Raw genomic sequence first — 19,810 nt, forward strand, 5'->3', positions numbered from 1 at the left:
TGAAGCAGAGATTTCTAACTTCTCAAAGTAAGGCTGAGGAAGCTTTCTCATTTGGTAACAAATACATGCACATTAACAAAAAATAACAGCTTCTACTATAATTATGATATATTTGTATTTAGGTATAACATCAAAAATTTTTGAGATTATTCATCTTTTAGTAACTGAAAGATTGGCTAATTATAATCTCAAAGCTCTTCCAATAGGTAGAGAGTATAAAAATAATTCTTGCTTAGTCTTCATAAATGAAAAAAATAATACAATTAAAATATAGTTAAATTATATACCCATGTGTTTCACTTCTTCTCATATTTTAATAATCTACTTGTTAAAGAATATTTGAGCAAATATTTGAATATTACAAATTTAGTAATTATATGCATTTATTTATAGTTTTAAATAAATCTACATCTTTTCATCCCCACTGTTACTTACCTGGTCCAGGCCATCATCCTCTCTGTCCTGGAATATCGGATTGGATTCTAATAATGAACACTTTTGATCTACTTACCATATCACAGAGAATACACTTTCTAAAATTGAGGAGCAGTCACTTTAGTCTTTTGCTCCTTGCTTAAAAACATTTACTGGCTTCCTATTAGCTCATGGATTAAGTGTATAAACTCTTGTTAGCATGGACTGCAAGGTCTTGTTCTTCATTGCCAATACCTGGTTGCTGCCCAGGGTTCTCTTTACTCTTCCTACTGGACAGTCCAGTTTCATCAGCACACCTGCTATTGTTAGTATGTTCAATATGCCAGTAATACCTGCTACTTTGGAGTGTTTATTCTGAGCTAAATTCTCCTCTTCCTTGAAAGCTTAATTTAGATGTCATTTTTCTGTGAAGCTTGTGAGCTGTCTCATCTATTCTGGATTGGGATCCTTCTTCTGGGCCCCCATGGCACTTTAGTTGCTTATATATTTCATGGAATTGTCCCACTAGGAAGATTGGGATTGTGTCTGTCATGTACCCTATATGCATATCAGATGACTAGCATAACATAATGAAACTACATCTCATGCTGTAGATGTTTAGTGAGTATTTATGCGACTAGAGACAGTTACTGAAATCGTAAACACTAAAATACAAACTTCAGTTTTTTTCAACTTAACAAGATTAAATTCTAGAATGCTTAATTTATCTTCATCTTAAAATGACCTTTTTTTTTCTTAAAAATTTAGATCTTAAGTTTCTTTCACACAAAAGTCATTTAAAAAGTTCTCTGGTGCTCTAAGTAATACCCAGTACAATCTTGAAAAGGAATAGGTACCCGGCTTTTGACTATATGAAATATATATATATATATATATATATATTTAACATTTAATATTTATTTGTATCAGTCAATTATATCTTTCCTCACCCACTGAAAGTACTTCATTCTATTTTACATGGTTTTTACTATAAACTTCACATCTTTATCTTTTTTTAGGATACTCCTTTTTTTATATACCAAAGTACTTTGAATTGTTTTGCTATTTTTTAAAATGATTTTACATAGGAGAAAAATGGTTCCTCATTTATTGTCATCTTAATTAACTTCTTCACATGAATTTATTCTTAGGCATATTGGATTAATGATGATACAGAAATGGCTTTAAATGTTTTATGAAGTATATAGATTTTTCATAATGATAACTGAGAATTAACAACAAAATTAACTCCAAACAATTCTATAGCAATAAAAAATGGGAGATGCTTATAAAATACATCATACTGAAATCATAAATGGCATAAACTTTACTTTTAGTGTAGTGGGGTCCATGTTTTTGAATAATGTGGTGAGATGAAGAGCATGAAGTTTAAGGACAATTTGATACATTATTAGGGACTTGCCTATGGAACTTCTTATCCTTTTTGATTATAAATATCAACTCAAATAATGTTATTTTGCCATAATATTCCTGCAAGTTTACCAAAATAATGTTATTTTGCTGTAATATTCCTAAAAATTCACCATGTGTTTTCATCAAATAATTTCTGATCTAAACATTTGTATCAATTAAGATAAAAGGGAATAAATTATATTTTCAAGATTATTAAAATGAAACATTATTTTGCCTGCATAACTCAAAGCATACAAAATAACTACGGTCATTTTGCAATTATTCCTGACTTTAAACTTAAACAGAATGAATTATAGAGCATTTTATTTGGAGGCTTCAAAGGAGCTCAAATTGATACCTGGAGCATCTAGATAATTACTTATATTCCCTGTTTAATTGTTCCTGGAAGAGGCATCCTTGCAAAGTTTAAAGTCTAGATATTAGCATGTCTTGGTATACTAAGGGATATGAAGACATATTCTGAGTTTTGCACACAATCTTAATTGAAACTTACCCAATGAAAAATAAGTGTAGGGATCCCTGGGTGGCGCTATTGTCAACACACACACACACACACACACACACACACACACACACACACAGAGGCAGACTTGTCTTCGAATAAACTGATTTTGAGGGATGTGGAAGCTGAGTGAGGAGAAATATATGACCACGAGGTGGCAGTAGCACACAACAAGCTTTGTTTAAATTGTGTTTTGATGAGTTTGCATGGGGTGGGGGGTGCTATCAGCATCAGACCTCCAGAGGCAATAGCATGGGGGCCACTATCCAGAAAAGGAAGAGAACCAAGAACTCCCAGGAGCAAAGAATATCAGAGAAGGGACTCACCTGTCTACATGGTTATCTCTTAACACAATGATAGGGAGTCTCTAGGTCAGAGAATTCAAAGGCAACAGCAGCTTGAGGTCATCAAAGCCCCAGAGTTTGTCATTTCTAAGGCTAGCAGATCTTGGGCACAGTTCCATGGGATATGCAGTACTCATGGTGGTTTCAACATGGCTAAAATATCTGCTAACTTGAGCTATATTTAAAACAACTAGGTGTATAAAATTTTGAGTTTGGCATTAGCAGCCTTTGAACTAATGGGTCCCAGCCTTCTGTGGAGTAGATAAAGGCCAATACACAGGGATCATCTTTGACTCATTTACGTAACAGGTAGCTAATGTCTCAGACCCCCTACAGTTTCTGACTTAAGATACCCTTAACTTAAACGTGGGTCTGCTTTGACCAACAGAAAACAGCAAAGGGGATGCTATGGGGCTTCAGCTACCAGGTTCTAAAAAGCCATGTGCCTTCTCCCTTGGTCTCTTGGGAAGCTTGCTCTATTGACATTCCCACTCAGGATCTCCTTCTCAGAGCCAGTCACTACACTCTAAGAAGCTCAAGTCAAATGGACAAGCCTTATGCAGGTACTCAGGATGGCAGTTTCAACTGAGTCCTGATTTTGAGGCATATCAGGCAATGCAGCCAAATCAGGAATGAAGAAGCCCCCAGATGATCTACCCTTTGGCTATTTGAGTGTTCCAAGTTGTGGCCTCATAAATCATATCACGAAGGGCAGACAAGGCATCTCCATGGTACCTGTCAGGACACTTGCTTCACAGAATCTGTGCATATCATAAAATGGTTGTTTTTGATCCACCAACCTTGAGTTATCATGTTATATAGTAATAGATAACTAGAAAAAAAAAAGGTGCAGATTAAATTAAATCTCTTTCGTGAAACTATGCATAAGAATTCCCTTCAAATATGTTTTTAATGGTTTTTAAACTTCTAAAGCACCTAAGTGTGGTTTCAAAAACCATTCTCCACTTATTATAGCTGCTGTTTTACATGCGCAAATGCCAAATATCTCTATTTATATTATACATTTTCAAAGGCAAGACTATATTAAATAATTACACTGAACTGTACCAATACTAAATTGTAACAGTACTATAGGCTAATTCAAATAACAAGAAAAGACTAGATCATGCATATAAAATACTACGTAGAAAAACAGAGATAGAAAAATTAAAAGTGTATATAAAAATATGACCTAAGTTAACCTTTAGTTACTGAATGACTCAATGCATTAAATAATCTTATGTATTTGATAACATCAATGCAAATCTTTAAAATACATATTAATAACATGTAAATAATAGAGAAGTATGAATTAAAGCCTGAGATGATTTTCATCATTGCTTCTTTTACATGGCACATTATAGGGTTTGAAATTATATGTACTTAGCTTTTGAGAACACAGCTATTTAAATATTACTGTGTTTCATAGCTCACAAATGGCAAAAATGGATCTTTAATCCAGTTTTGAACCCCTAATTCATCCTTTCAATAATGACAACTTATATATAGAAAATAATCCAATGCTTAAATTATTTTGGTCATTTTATTTGTACTTAAAAATAAAGGTTATTTTCATTCTTTACCAAAAGTATTGAAATTCAAAGAATTAATGAAAAAATAAATTTTAAAGTCACTAAATGTTAGAAAGAAAGTTAAACAGTGAAAGATTTCAATATACCACCAATCTTTGGGAAACAGGATGATTTGATTTGACTCTCCGTTATTTTTTAATATTCTCCTTTTTGCATCTATTCAAATGTGTTTTGTTTTGATTTGTTATTTTCTCCCATGTCTGTTTGTACTATGAAATTATATTCCTTTCTACTTAGACAATTAATAGAAAAGGTATTCACTGGCTCATTTAAATAAACCTCTTTTGAACTTATGTTACATTAAATGGTGGCTCTTTTAAATAGGCCATCCCCTTGAATTCAAATGGGAGTACAGATAAATTAAGCCTTTTTCATTTAGACTCTATTGACCTGATTCTACTATAATGTATTTTCGTAAACACACATCTGTTGTTTATCATGAAAGACTAAAAGTGTATTATAATTAGAAATCTGCTAGTAATTTATTTGCTTCTTAACCACCTGCTTCACACAGGATCATATTATTTTGTGATATAACATCCTTTTATTATAAAAATGAAGTCTGTATATGAGAACATTATCCCATGTTTTGAAAATTATCTTGGTTTTAGCATGACACTTATTTTCAAAAAGTGCTTTTGTATCACGTTGGCAGTGATCTTGCAAGCAGAGACTATTGTTTTTTTGAGAATGTTCAATTACATTAGCAATGTCTTAATTATATAACAAAACAATGATCTTGGCCAATCAGAAGGCTCACTTAGTCTTATTATTTCTAAAATTATACAGTATATCTATCTCTCAAAAACACAGTTTTCTAACGTTTCATCACTGAAAAATTACCCTATTTATCCCCAAACAAATGATTATAATTCTATCATTTTTGTTCTGAGTAGAATCCATTCCTAAGTTAATATATCAAAATGTTAATGGTATTTTTAGGGGACTTGCTTCATAGAATTGGCATTACCATTGAGTTTAGTTTGCTTTTAGATTTAATAAAGTTAAATTATGAAATAGGTGGACCAAGTACGCTTAAGATAGCAATATATCAGTGGATCAAAAATAAGAAAAAATAATATTTCAAAGATAAGGAGAGTTTTAGGATGCCTGGGTGGCTCAGGGGTTGAGCATCTACCTTCAGCTCAGGGCATGATGGGGGGCGGGAGGCTGTCCAGGATTGAGTCCCGCATCAGGCTCCCTGCAGGGATCCTGCTTCTCCCTCTGCGTGTGTCTCTGCCTCTCTCTCTCTGTCTCTCATGAATTAATAAATAAATATTTAAAAAAAACAAGATAAGAAGAGTTTCAAAATTTTATATAACCTATCTAGACTAAGTAATCAGTAGAAACCCATGGAGAATAAATTTGTCTCTTAAAAAAATTCAATTTGATACAATATTTGCATCATTTACTAGATGTCGCTTGTCTGGTAAATTATACATAGCTAGACAAAGATGAGAAGACATTTTTGGAGTTCTCTTTAAAGACACTTCAAAGATATTTGAGAAAATTCAAATAATTAAATGAAGAGTTAAGGAGTTAAATTTAGATTATATTACTTTCTATTTGGATCTGTAATTTGACATGTGAAGGTGAGAGTGAAGACCAGAAAGCTTCATTATTAAGTAACAAGAGGAAAGCAGTAATTCAATAAAAATATACCAGGGATTGTTTTCTAGATATGATTTCTTAGAATTAAAGACTGGGAATTCTGAGTTTAAAAATCTTTACTTTCTGGGGCGCCTGGGTAGCTCAATGGTTGAGCATCTGGCTTCAGCTCAGGTCGTGATCCGAGGATCCTGGGATAGAGTCCCTCATTGGGCTCCCTGCAAGGAGCCTGCTTCTCTTTCTGTCTATGTCTCTGCCTCTCTCTGTGTGTCTCTCATGAATAAATAAACAAAATCTAAAAACAAAACAAACAAAAAAAAAACTTTACTTCCCCATTGGACTAAATTGACACATTTTTTCAGGGACCATAGATATGAGGATTTATTTGTGGACTATCTATTCTGTTTCAATGAAATTTATTTCTATATTTACATCAATATTACATTGCACTAATTATGGTAGCTTCAAGATTTAATCTTGTACTCTGATAGTGTAAATCTTCATACTTGTTTTTTTTCTAATTAATTATTTTAGTGAGTTTTTGCATTTTCATATGATTTTTAGAATCAGCTTTTTAATATACTGAAGAGATTTTTATAGAAATTATTGGATTACATAAATTAATTTGGGCAAAATTGGAGTAATACACTTTAATCTTCTGTATGAACACACCATAACCTTCATTTCTTGTGTCTCCTTTATTTTTTCCTCAAAGTGTACTTTTCAGTGTGAAAGTCCCACATGGTTTTACATTATAGTAAACAATATAAATATCTTACATATTACAGATAACATTATTATGATCTCTACATATTACAGATTGCATATTAGGCCACAAAATAAATCTTAAAAAATTCCAAAAAACTGAAGTCATACTTTGCATCTTTTCTGAACATAGTGCTGAAAAAAAATCAATCACAAGAAAAAAATCTGGAAAGAGCACAAATATGTGGAGCTTAAATAATATCCTACTGAACAATGGATGGTTCATCAAGAAAGAGGAAATAAAAAATTACATGGAAACAAACAAAAATGAAAACACAAAGGTCCAAAATCTTTGAGATGCAACAAAAGTGGTTTTAAGAGAAAAGTTTATGGCAATACAGGCTTACCTCAAGAAGAAAGAAAAATCTCAACTAAACAATCTAATGGTATTCCTAAGGGAGTTAGAAAGAAGAAAAGCAAAATCCAAAAACAGTAAAAGGAAGGAAATAATAAAGATTAGAGCAGAGATAAGTTATACAGAGACTAAAAAACAATAGAACAGATCAATGAAACCAGGAGCTGGTTCTTTGAAAAGATCAGTGAAACTGATAAACCTCTAGTCAGACTCATAAAAGAGAGACAGACAGAGAGACAGAGAGAGGACTCAAATAAACAAAATCATTAATGAAAGAAAAGAAATGACAACCGACACCACAGAAATACAAATAATTGTAACAGAACTTTATGAAAATTTTTAAGTAGGGTCTATGCCCAGTGTGGGGCTCAAACTACCTAGTGAGCCAGCAAGGTACCCCCAAATTGGACAACGTAGAAGAAATGTATAAATTCCTAGAAACATATAAACTCCCAAAGCTAAAGCAGGAAGAAATAGAAAATTTGACCACTTTAATTACCAGCAATGAAATTGAATCAGTAATCAATCAACTCCCAAAAACAAAATTCAGGAACAGATGGCAAATTCTACCAAACATTTAAAGAAGAGTTAATACCTATTTTTCTCAAACTTCCAAAAAGTAGAAGAAGGAAAACTAAATTCATTCTATGAGGCTAGTATCACCCTGATACCAAAACCAGATAGACACAACGGCAACAACAAAAACAAACTACAGGCCAATATCTCTCATGAATATAAATGCAGAAATCCTCAACAAAATATTAGCAAACAAATCCAACAATATATTTTTAAAAAATCATATATCACAATCAAGTGGGATTTATTCCCAGGATGTAAATAAGGGTGGTTCAATACTTGCAAAACAATCAACATGATATGTCATAGCATTAAGAGAACAAATAAAAATCACATGATTATTTCAATAGTTGCAGAAAAAGCATTTGATAAGGTATAACATCCATTCATGATAAAAAAAAAAAAAAAAAAACCTCTACAAAGTAGGTCTAGAGGGTTTAATAAAGACTTTATATGAAATACCCACAGCCAACATCATACTCAATGGTAAAAACTTTACAGCTTTTCCTTTAAGGTCAGGAACAGGACAGGGATGTCCACTCTCAACACTTTAATTCAACATAGTGCTGGAAGTCCTAGCCACAGCAATTAGACAACATAAACAATTTTAAAAGGCATCCTAATTGGTAAGGAAGAAGTAAAACTCACTATTTGTAGATAACATGACATTACATATCTATGTAAATACAGTGACACCCCAAAAATACCAGTTGGTCTCATTAGACATGTCCTGTTTGAAGAACTGCATTTTTGCACTATGGCAAAAGAAAACAAATGGTTACCACACTGAGCAGTTCCGCTGGCCACTGATGTCCAACTAGAGACTGAAACTCCAGTTAAAAAAATTAGAAGAAAAGCTGAGACAACGTGGGAGAACAAGATAATAAATTTGCAATCTTAGCACGCGGGTTTGCAAAGCTAGAAAGGTACAAGCTGCTGTAGAATAAGGTTCCAGCGCCTGTGACGAAGCCTGATTAGTACACTAAGAGGTGGAATGCCTGGGATAGTGATGAGAATGAAGAGGATGCTGCTGCAGTGATTGACAGTAAAATAGATGAAGTGTCTCAAGCTGCCCACCCCCTAGCGTGCCATCCAAACCCTACAGAGGAATGCAAAAAAACAAAACAAAACAAACAAACACACACACAAAAACCCAGCAACAACTTCAACCAATAGGTCAGCCCCTAGATGAGGAAATGTTCATGATGAGAAAATATACTGACATAGCTGCCAAGTTCCAGGAAAAGGGGAGGAAAAGTATCTTGGCGTAGTTAGTGTGGGGTGATGGCATTTCTCTCACCAGTCAAGAAGAAAAAAAAAAAAAAATGTGAGCCAGATCACAACACGCCCTGCCCTCTGGCAATGCCTGCATGCATGGCACTCAGAAAATTATTCTTACTTCCTTATAGTAATTATTCTAGGCTACACAGAGGCTTGGATCAATGAGGAGGATCTCCCTGGGTGTGTGGGACACTACAAATCAACAGAGGAGATACCATAAATTCTTAGAGAGTTGGGAATGAGATAAGCCATCTATGCCCTGTGTTTGAAGGCCCTGACCCAGCCACAACCACTGCAGGAATGAAAGCTAAGTTAGTCTAGTACAGAATGCATTAGAGAATGCTGATATCCACGCTAATCCTAGTTGTGGACTAAGACCATTTATGAGGTTGGGCAGTCCATTGCTAATCTGAGAAAAACTAAAAAGTCCTGGGAATGGTATGGGCTGTGGGGAAGACTCTAGACAGACAGGAAACTGGAGAAGCCAAAAGGCTATCGTAATTGGCTATAAAGGGTCCGGAAAAAGTAGCCTGAAAGCAAATATTTTTGACCTCATAACTGCCAGAACTCCACCTGGAAAGCTAGACCAGCAGCTCAGTGCTATGTTGATTGGTCTGTGGAAAGCCCCCCAAATGGAACAATAGTTCAGGCCTGTCCCTACTCTGTCTAGTGCTCCACCTGCTCCAACAGAGGCCTCAGGGATCCAGTTCTATTTTGGGTGGGTGCCTCCCAAGTCCAGGTATAGGATGCAGGCCAAGACTGCCTCCTGGCCACTGTGGGCGACTAGAGTCCCCAACAGAGAGCTCACTATTCACTGGTTCCGTAGAAATAGACACAAAGTAATGGATATTGGAGCCAAATGTACTCTAATACATGGTAATCCTGGCATTTCTTGGGGTTTCTTGTCCTCTTAGCACCATCTATGACTATAGAAGTCAAATGGTTATGGTCAGAGAGGTCCCTTTGTTGTAGCAGATTGGGCATTCTTCCTCATGAGAATATGAGGAGGTTTTTATTTCCCCAATATCAGAAAACAAACTGGGCATTCTACAAAGCCAAACTTTGCAAACCTCTATCAGTGAGTTCTGCCTCCAGGTAAGAGTCATCAAATCAGGGTGGAGAGGAAACACCAACCAAGAAACAGGAAGCCTACCATCCTGGGAAGAGTGGTAACTGTCAAACAGATATATATTACCTGAGAGTCCTAGGGAAGTAGGAGAAACTACCCAAGAACTGAACTGAGTAGGTACTGTAGTCCCTGCTCATAGTGCTTTCAATGGCCTGTTACAGTTGGTACAAAACCTAGATGGCTCATGATGGATGACCATGGACAACTGAGAACTGAACAAGGCCATTCTTCTCATCCATGTGTCTATGTCGCAAACTGCCACCATCTTAGATACCTTGACCATGATCCTAGGAGTGTGTCATGATATCCTGGACTTAGCACATGTTTTTCTCAGAATACCCCTGGTTGCTAAGTCATAAAATTAATTTCCCTTCATGTGGGAGGGACAACAATGGATCCTTCAAGTGTTGCCGCAAGGTACACACAGCCCCAGAATATGTCACGGGATGGTAGCCCAAAATCTGTCCTTGTTCTCTTTCCCCATATCAGTAAAATGGGCCCACTACATTAATGATATAACATTGACATATGTAGACTTGCTTCTGCTTTGGAACATTCTGAAGACTTTACTAGAACATCTGCAAAGGAAAGGATGATTGGTGAACCGGATGAAAATTCAAGGCCCTGTATCACCATAAAGTTTCTAGGAGTTGTATAATAAGATAAGATATATGTAGACCCAGAAGTTGTCAGTAAGGAATAAACCTATCTAACCACTAAGAACATGACAATGGTACAAGCTTTTGTAGAAATTATGGGTTTGGGATGACTTTTATTCCCCACCAGGCACAATGCCTCCATCCCCCTATACCACCTGGTAAAGAAGGGGCACGCATGGGACTGGGGATCAGAGTGGCAAAATGCCTTTGAAAAAGCAGAAATACTAGTGAAGTAGATTAAAGTTCTGGGCATCTCCCAAGCAGGGCTACCATTTGAGTTAATTATACCTGTGACTCTAGAAGGTACAGGTCAGGCACTGTGGCTGAGACAACACAGGGAGAGAGTACCCCTAGGATTTTTTGGACCAGCTTTAGAAGAAGACAGAAACCCCATTTACCCACATAGAGCAATGGTTCCTAGCAATGTACACCATGTTCCTTGAGAAAGAACCTCTCACAAAGAAACAACAGATGATATTAAGACCTTCCCTTCCTCTCGGGGGTGGGTGAAGAACATGACCACTTCTGCTATGGCTCAAACTCCCACTTTGACTAACTAGCATGCCATTACAACACAGGAGCAGCATCCTGGCTGCCAGGCCGCTGTCTTTAGAAATGCAAGCATTACTAGGTTTTGTAGAACATGTAGATTCTCCAAATGCCCCTGCCCCTATTCCTCTGGTAGTCCCTGCAGCCTGTAGAAGGGGAATGGGGGAAATTCCTGCTGATGCCTGGTATACAGATATGTCTAGTTGGAGCAATCCACCCATATGGACTGCAGTTGCTATTCAGCCCTGCACTGATACAGTCTAGATGGAAACACGAACAAACCACAACTGCCAGTGGGCTACACTCGGAGCTGTTTGACTGGTGATCACTCATGAGCCCTGGCCATTAACCCTTTGCACTGATAGCTGGGTTGTCCTAAAGGGATCAACTCTATGGCTTGACAATAGGATAGATTATTATGAATAAGCCCCTTGTGGGGTCAGGAATGTGAAGAGATACTGGGGTTCACCTGCAACAGTCCTCACTGTTTTCCACATCCCAGCTGATAAGGTCCTGATACCCTCTGGCAATGAGGAAGCTGATGCCTGAATTCAGGTACAAGCCCTAGCAACTTCAGTGAGACAGCAGATTTGGTGCATGGGAAGAGAGGTCACTGTAGTGCCTAAGTGGGATGATGTGTTGCCAAGGATGCCAGACCGTCCTTGAAAGACAGTGACTTGGTTCCTGCAATAACAGTATGTCCTATGTGTTTTAAACAATGCCCAAGACAACTGCCAAAGGAGCCCGGGGCCATCCACCAAAGTTCCCAACTAGTAAGGGATTCACAAATTGAGTATATTGGCCCCCTCCCTCCAAGTGGGTTTTCTGAAAATGCCAGACTTTAGGTGGATGCTGAATCTGGCCCAATATAAATGTTCCCCTGTCCCTATGCAAACCAGCCTGCCATCATTAGTGGATTAGAGAAACTGAGTATAATGTATGGATAGCCTTGTTGGATAGATAGTGATCGGGGGTCACATTTTATTTGTTATGATATGCAAGACTAGGCAAAAAAAAAATGCCATGGAATGGAGGCTCCATCTCCCCTATGACTCACAGGCAGCAGTCTTAATAGAAAGGAGGAATGAAATATTAATGGAGCGGATTAAATTAGTAACAAGTACAACCACTTTGGAATGGTGGGTTAAAATACTATCCCAGGATTGAATATATTTGAATGATTAAACATGGGGCTATTGCCCCATTTGCCACACTGGGGACACCTGCTGAGATATCCAATACCATGAAGGTATGGAGTCAAGAGAGATTGCCATTGCCCTGACTCTCCTGTGGATCAATATTCTATGCTGCTGAGAATACCAAGGCTCATCACTCCTGGGAGAGGCTTTATGTAGTAGCATTTGCAGTGAGACATCCCACTGTGATGGATGAGTTACCTCATAACCCTGGGTGAGGGAGAATTATTCGATCTCCACTGGGATCCCATTGTCCTACTATAAGCCCGACTTGTTGAAACACATTATACCTGGAATGAAATACACATCATTGAAAGAGGGGAAAAGGGTAGGAGTCCTGGTCTGGCATGTCTTGTCTCCAGTCTATCTTCTCCTACCTAATAGCACTGCCTCCTCCGCCAACATGTATGGTATAGACAACCAAGTCAAGCTACAGCCACATTAACATGTCAGGAACAGGCCACAAGCATAATTCTTATAGAAGGGGAAGACTCATATAATTTCCTACTAAATGCTTCTCTTTTTGCTCTTAGACTTCTGTCACTGTTGTGGTGTCTGATGGACAAGATGGACATCTGATGGAAATGCCTTTCTGTGGTGGGTCCACTCATATGTCCAACAAGGGAATCGATCCAACTATTGGGTATATCTAGACAATTGCACCTTTCTGGTTTATCAGGATTGTTATGGTGGGTAACACTACTCCAGGAAAGGTATTAGAAGACACCAAAGCAGTACATTAAGGAAGAACGAGCAAGAACTAATACTCTTAATTCATCTGATACTACTGATATGATCCAAAAATCTGGCCCATAGTATATACTCTGAATAATACTGCTTATAGGAAAAAAAATACTGCGTATAGGTATTCTTTTCCTGTCAATCGAACTACACAGACAACCTATCAAACTACTGACTGGGTCCTGAAAATGCCATCATCAGAGACATGAATGACTACCCTCAGATTTGGGATTGGTTTATCTAGGTTACCTCAGGTTATGGACATTTGAGTACTCACACACCCCTATGCTAAGAACCAAGAACTAAAAAGACAGAAACAAAAACAAACAAAAACCCACCTGAAACACAACCAACCAAGTTATACCAGGGAAATGAGATGGATATCATTGGAATGATTCAGTCATTCTGTTGTAATAAAGGAGACCAATCGGTTGACCCTGACTGGTTGTGCCACCCAGGTTTTTACTGAGTATCCCTGAACAGGACCCAGTGCTTGTGTGGCACACAGCTTTAGCCATGGCTTCAACCTGGGTGGTTGGGCTACTGCACCCTGGGCACAGGGGAGAATCCACCCCATGGTAACAGAAATTGCCAGCCTCCTTTTCTTCAAGGCCAGATGGGCATGTTCTCTTTTCCACTATTGCAATTTGTGTTCCTTTGTTCCCTCCATTGGCCTGCAGGATATTACGGAGCACATTGAAGCCTTTACTAAATTCACTCAGCAAGCACTCAATGATAGCTGACAAAGCCTGTCTTTACTGAACACTGAAATATCTCTAATTGAGAAAAGCTGTCTTCCAGAAGCGTGTGGCCTTCTTTGGACATTACCACTGCCTTGCGAGAAGGCACCTGTGCTACTATTGAAGCAGAGTATTGTGTCAGTCCCTGATGAGTCTGTTAATATATCAGCCTTATTAACATAAGGACATAGTGAATGCCTTGAGTAATCTGAACCATAGCCTAGGGGCCTTAATAAATCAGTGATTTGAATCATGGGGCTTTTAGTGGAAAAAAAAATGTTACTTATTTTGGGAATCATTACATCAATCTACTTTTTTTCTTGCATGCACCTATATTGTTGCTGTGATATCTGTCTCCAGTGCGGCCAGACAGCTACCAACCAAGTCATCCCCATGCTAACAGAACCCCTTGCTGACCACTCAGAGTACACTATGTAACACAACAAACATGATGGGTGTAACAATGCGAGAGATGAAACTTGGAGGAGGTCATGGAGAGAATTTGACTGTCAGGTAACCTGAAAGCTGGACACAGGCAATCAGAGGCTCCTTCTCCCCCCTTCACCTTGGAATGTATATCCAAGCTACTATTCCCATACTAGCTGCCATCTCAAAGACACAACCTTGAGACAGTAATGTGATACTGAGACCATCCAAATGGTATACAACATTAAACTCTGTTAAGGCATCTATATAAACTCCTAAAGTTTAGGTGGGCAGTGTGGGGATCTACTCATTTTGTGGCTGCCCATGACAAATTTCATGTTGAGTTCCCTTGCTTATTAGAGCTGCCACCAACCAAAGCGCAGTGCCCTGCGACTTTCTTTGCTCTCTCCTGCCCTCTTAGTATAGAGACCAGTTTCAAATTCTCTCCCCCAGGTACTCAAGATTGCAAAACAACAACCCTCCAAATGCGTATGGCTATTTCTGCTTAGAGGAGGCCAGGTCAACATTGGCACTGAATTAGAAGTGAGTCTGGGAAATGTAGTCTTTAGCTTTATAACCTCTACCACGAAGAAGTACAAGATACAATAAAAGTAGAATGGTTATGAATAACCCACTCTACAATATCAGCCTGTTCAGTCTATTATAATAATTTATAATAAGTGCTTACTTTTATAATCTGAATCTAGCCTATGATTCCAGGCTTTTATCTGCACTATTGCCTTTACGAGACCTATATTCTACTGAAACTGCCTTTTAACTACTCTGCACATATTCACTCAGTTATCCAGACTACCTATTTCCTATCAGTGATTTTGTTCTTGGTTTTATGCTTTTCTGTTACTTCCTTCCACTCAGACTCTACTAACCAATTTAAAAATACTTCCTTTAAAAAAAAACTTACTTTTAAGACAACAGGTTAAAACACCATTCCTGATTTATTTAATTATCCTAATAGAAAATATCATATTACCTCAAGTTGTATAGATTTTTTATACTTCAATTAATATAATTCATCACATATTTTATCTTCCTTCTTAGAGAGCAAATCTCTTAAAAAGCACCTAATTTTCTTAAATTTCTTAAATTTAAGAAATTTTAAATTTCTTAAATTTAAGAAATTCTAAATTTCTTAAAAAGCATTGATGAATGTAAGTTTGTTGAATGAACTTATAAAAATTATTAGCAACTGGTTATTTTGAGGATGCCTTAACTTTATTTGCTTTATTAAGTGAACACATTTATTTATAAAAGTTCAACATTTATAAAGTTAAACAGCTTATGACACATACTAGCAATACTTTAATATATCTGAGTATTCAAAATACTTTGAACTGAACAGTTAAAGCAAGAGCTACTTGGGCAGCCCCGGTGGCTCCGCAGTTTAGTGCCACCTTCAGCCCAGAGCACGATCCTAGAGACCTGGGATCAAGTCCCACGTGGGGCTCCCTGCAGGGAGCCTGCTTTTCCCTTTGCCTGTGTCTCTACCTCTCTCTCTCTCTCTCTCTCTCTCTGTCTCTCATGAATAAATAAAATATTTTTTAAAAATTTAAAAAATAAAGCAAGGGCTACTTATTATTTTGACCATGACCACACAGCTAAACCAATAATCTAGAAAGCTATTAATGAAATAAATAATACTTAATGTTTAATAAACATATTTTAAAACATTAAAAATAATAGTCCTCAAATATTTGCATACTACCAGCCAATTGTCACAGATTCTTCAATGTGGAATTTAAGAGCAAATCTCTGCTAACTTATCCTCTTGGTCACAACATATATGACTCTTATGTGGTGATCAGAGTAGGTCATGTTCCCATATTTTATATTTCTAGAGAATACAAAAAATTCTATTGTGGAAATTTTAAAAGGCCAACCACATGAGAACAAAGAGAGGATATTGATTCAGTGATTACTATAGCAAGGGAGCCTGCTACCATCACCAAGATGGCAGGCATGGAGTGGCAAAGCTTTATAGTGAAAAAACTGGAAAGCTCTGTGTATGTCCTGATTGGATGTTGCTGACACTGGTTTTATTTGTTTTTTTTTTTGTTTGTTTGTTTGCTTGCTTGTTTGTTTTTTTCTGAGTTGAAAATGGGGGCAAAAATATGAAATTTGGCAGTTGTTCACCAAGTCTTGATTGCTCTAAGTACATCATGGCAAAGGTTGTGATTTGGTCTCCTGGACTTCTAGGTCAGAATTCTATTGTCATAGATTGTCTGGCTATTGTTTATTTGTATATTCAGTCTCTTGCTGTCATAATTACATGCTCTAATATCTGATTGTCTTTCTTCCTTTCTTATCTTCTCCTTCTAACATTCATTCCCTTCTTTTTTTTTCTCATTAAATTTTTGTTTTAATGGGTCTCAAAATTCTGTGACAGATTTTTACTCAAGTTGTTCCCATTAAAAGTACTGATTTTAAAAACTAATAAATTAAAACTGCCACACACACACACACACACACACACACACAAACCCAAATGGTCCACAAAACCTTCTCCTTTGCTTCTGAAAGAATGCAGATGCATTTACACTGCATTGTTATCATTAACCAGCCTTTTATATTAAACTTAAATGGCCAATTGACACAAACAGTTCTAAGACCGTTCTTCCACCATTGATTAAGACTGGGGTAGCAGGTATTGGAGATAATACTCATTTAGCCTTCTGAGCTTTCTGGGCAGACTTGGTGACTTTGCCAGCTCCAGTTGCCTTCTTGTCCACCACTTTGATGACACCCACAGCAACTCTCTGTCTCATGTCAAAAACAGCAAAACGGCCTAGAGGAGGACAAACAGAGAAGCTCTCAACACACATAGGTTTGCCAGGAACCATATCAACAATGGCAGCATCTCCAGATTCCAAGAACTTGGGACCATCTTCCAGCTTTTTTCCAGAACAACGATCTATCTTCTCCTTCAGTTCAGCAAACTTGTAAGCAATGTGAGCTGTGTGACAATCCAGCACAGGTGCATATCCAGCACTGATTTGGCCTGGATGGTTCAGGATAATCATCTGAGCCATGAAGCCAGCTGCTTCCATTGGTGGGTCATTTTTGCTGTCACCAGCCATGTTGCCACAACAAACATCTTTGACAGATACGTTCTTGACATTGAAGCCCACACTGTCCCCAGGAAGAGCCTCAAAGCTTCATGGTGCATTTCAACAGACTTTACTTCAGTTGTAACACTGACTGGAGCAAAGGTGACCCCCATGCCAGGCTTAAGAACACCAGTCTCCACTCGACCCACTGGGACAGTACCAATATCACCAATTTTGTAGATGTCCTGGAGAGGCAGATGCAAGGGCTTATCAGTTGGACGAGTTAGTGGCAGGATGCAATCCAGAGATCCAAGCAGTGTGGTTCCACTAGCTTTCCCATCTTTATGGGTGAATTCCCATCCCTTGAACCAAGGCATGTTAGCACTTGGCTCCAGCATGTTATCACCATTCCAACCAGAAATTGGCACAAATGCTACTATGTCAGGGTTGTAGCCAATTTCCTTAATGTAGGTGCTGACTTCCTTAATGATTTCCTCGTGTCTCTTCTGGCTGTAGGGTGGTTCAGTGAAATCCATTTTGTTAACACCAACAATTAGTTGTTTTACACCCAGTGTGTAAGCCAGAAGGGCATGCTCACGGGTCTGCCCATTCTTGGAGATACCTGCTTCAAATTCATCAACACCAGCAGCCATAATCAGGACAGCACAGTCAGCCTGAGATGTGCCTTTAATTATGTTTTTGATAAAGTCTCTGTGTCCTGGGGCATCAATGATGGTCACATAATACTTGCTGGTCTCAAATTTCCACAGGGAGATATCAATGGTGATACCACGCTCACGTTCAGCTTTCAGTTTATCCAAGACCCAGGCATACTTGAAGGAGCCTTTACCCATCTCAGCAGCCTCCTTCTCAAATTTTTCGATAGTTCTTTTGTCGATCCCACCACATTTGTAGATCAGATGGCCAGTAGTGGTAGACTTGCCTGAATCTACGGGCAATGACTACAATGTTGATGTGAGTCTTTTGCTTTCCCATTTTGGTTTAGGTTTAGTGGTGGTTTTCACAACACCTGTGTTCTGGTGGCAAACCCGTTGTGAAAAAGCTCATTCCCTTCTTTTTCAACCAACAAATATTTATAGAGCATTGTGTCAAGCAGTGGCTATATAATGACAGCTTTCACTTCACAGAGCTTATAATTCACATGAATTGTGTGCAATTTTTTTAGCTAGCCAGACATGGGGTGGGGAGGACATTAGTGTTAGCAGTCTGGACTCAGATTTGACCTCATAACTGGAGGCTAAAGACCCAACACATTTAGCTAAGTGAAAGGCATTGGCTCAATGGGCAGCCCTCTGAACAGAGAGCAGCCTATTTGAAGGACTGCAATTGAAAACTATTTTGTTCCCTGGAGTCAATGTTAGATCACTAGTGTAGGTAGAGTATGGTGGCTTAAAATGAGGATTTGAGTTAAATAGGGTCAGGTCATATTTGTGGAGAATTTAAAGAACTAGCTATTTAAAACAGAAGCAAATCTTTTAAAAGGGCTCGCATTCAGATTTTGCCTAGCTAAATGGCATCCCCCTGCTGTGAGGAATAATAAGTAACAGTAAATTCTGCAGGTTACATACCCTTTCTCAAATTCAAATGGCAGAGCTATTCTCAGATAAAATTAAAAATGTGGACCAGAAATGTAAGAATTGATAAAAAAAACCCATATATTTTTCCACTGATAATGCCAAATATATGTCTATGGAACCTTCCTAGAATTCCAATACTGGATAATTCTATTACCGATTTTACCCGTATTTCCCCAAAATATTGGTGCCCTCAATCATAACCGACCTTTGGTGTTCCTGGAGCCCAAAAGTGTAAGCAAATACTACATTATTGAATAAAGTAGACTTACACTTTCACATGGGCAGGATGCTGGAAATTAGGCTTATATGAATCTACAATGATGAGGTAAGGTCTGATAATTCAACATCTAAATCGGCATTTTGTCCACTAATCAGGCCATTTCAATTGTGGAAGTGTGCTTTTTTACAGCCTGATTTTAACTATGAACCTCGTGATTCAGGATGTGGGTAGAATACTTAAAAAAATTACTTAAAAACTGGGGGATCCTGGATGGCTCAGCAGTTTAGCGCCTGCCTTTGGCCCAGGGCATGATCCTCGAGACCCAGGATCGAGTCCCACATCGGGCTCCCTGCATGGAGCCTGCTTCTCCCTCTGCCTGTGTCTCTGCCTCTCTCTGTGTGTCTCTCATGAATAAATAAATAAAATCTTTAAAAAACATTACTGAAAAACTCCCAGGTAGGAAATAGGAAAAATAAGATGACAGAAAAAAACAATATATCCAAAGTCACTATAACCACAAATGAAATAACAGGCAACTACTAACAAGAAGTAGGTAGATATATTTAAAAATTTTGAAACAGGAATGTCTGATATATGACACAGAAGTATATGGGTA

The 19,810-nt window shown here is 37.7% G+C and overlaps 1 pseudogene; it reads right to left on the bottom strand.

Moving 5' to 3' along the window:
• Positions 1 to 16,927: 16,927 nt before the first annotated feature.
• Positions 16,928 to 18,372, bottom strand: LOC112931609 (elongation factor 1-alpha 1 pseudogene; annotated as a pseudogene).
• Between the last annotated feature and the right edge of the window lie 1,438 nt (positions 18,373 to 19,810).

The sequence above is a fragment of the Vulpes vulpes genome, chromosome 4, assembly GCF_048418805.1.
Source record: "Vulpes vulpes isolate BD-2025 chromosome 4, VulVul3, whole genome shotgun sequence".
Lineage (NCBI taxonomy): Eukaryota > Metazoa > Chordata > Mammalia > Carnivora > Canidae > Vulpes > Vulpes vulpes.